Raw genomic sequence first — 1,533 nt, forward strand, 5'->3', positions numbered from 1 at the left:
ATAGATAAGATTAGAAAGTGAAGATGAATAGAATATCTTGTTGAAATGGTATGCGCTAATTCACTGCTGGTAATTAGCAACACAAGCTTAAAACATATTAAAACTCAGCTTAACTTGATTGGGAAATAATTTCTTTTGGAAAGTATACACAGACACTGACATGTTTATTAAAAACCAGAGAGGAGCGTGGTAACAGTGAAAAAAATCTGTTTTTTTTTAGATTCAGAAAGAGTGACTTTTTCACTCTAGGACCTTCATGAAGTTAATTTACTCTTTTGAGCTTCAGTTTCTTCAGTGTAAATTGGAGACTATAATCATCTTACAACCTTGTTTAATAATTCAAAATATAAGTGTAAATACCTGAATCATAGTAGGAGCCCTCAGTGGATTTCATCTTACATATTCGAGATGAGGTATGGAAACGAGCAAGAGGCAAGTCCAGCTAAGTGTATTTAAATGTCATCTGCTTTACCTGCTCCAGAAGGCAAAACAGCTAGAAGAATACTTTTTAGGCTAGTCTTGTCTATGGCCATGCCCCTCTGAACAAGCCCGATCCCGTCTGATCTCGGAAGCTAAGCAGGGTCAGGCCTGGTTAGTATTTGGATGGGAGACCACTTAGGAAGAGCAGGTGCTGTAGGCATAAAATATAAAAAACATAAGGGATTGTACACTGACAACGTCCTTGCAATCTGTGAGGTCAACCAAGGATTGCCTCACCTAAATAAATAAATAAATACAGCTAGTCTTAAAAAGTCTTAATAAACAGAAAAGAATAACACAAGGAAACAAAAACATTAAAATAAAATTCCAAAGTTTTAGTCACAAGGCAATGACAGTTTTAAAAGTTAGGAGAATGTTCCAATTTCAGGTAATGAAAGAGTAGCTTGGTCAGACAACCCTACCAACAGACAACAATTATAGAATCTGAAAATAATATTTAAGAACAACTATTTGAATGCAAAAATTTGAGGAGAATGTTACAGAATTCAGAGCCTCCACATCCAGGATCCAGTATAAAAAAGAAACAAACAAACAACACACATACACATTATGCACGCAAAGAAAATAGAAAATGTGAACCATGTTCAAGAAAGAAAATGTTATCAATAGAAGCTTAATAAGTAAATACATGATAAAAAAATTAAAAATCTCAGCATAGAAACTATAAAAAAGAATCAAATAGAAATTCTTGCATTGAAAATATAGTAACTAAAATGTAAAATTAACTATATGGAATTGAGAGTAGATTTGAAATGAAAAAAAGAAAGAATAAGTTTATTTAAAAATAGTCAGATTTCTGAAATCCAAAAAGAAAAAGAAAAATTTTGGAATTAGCCATAGGAAATGATCAATTACATAAAGGAAATCAAGAATGCAAATGGTGGTGGCCCTGCCCAACAATGGAGGTCTGGATGCTATGGAGAAACTTTAACGTATTGAAGGAGAAGGGAGAAGCCGAATTCTGCATAGACAGAAACTATCCTAAAATGAAGGTGAAATAAAGACAGTTTCAAATAAAAGTGAAACTAGCAC

At 33.2% G+C, this 1,533-nt stretch overlaps 1 pseudogene; it reads left to right on the forward strand.

Annotated features, from left to right (window-relative positions):
- The first annotated feature begins 521 nt into the window (after positions 1–521).
- Positions 522–640, forward strand: LOC111741842 (annotated as a pseudogene).
- Positions 641–1,533: the final 893 nt, after the last annotated feature.

The sequence above is a fragment of the Pteropus vampyrus genome, unplaced genomic scaffold, assembly GCF_000151845.1.
Source record: "Pteropus vampyrus isolate Shadow unplaced genomic scaffold, Pvam_2.0 Scaffold3, whole genome shotgun sequence".
Lineage (NCBI taxonomy): Eukaryota > Metazoa > Chordata > Mammalia > Chiroptera > Pteropodidae > Pteropus > Pteropus vampyrus.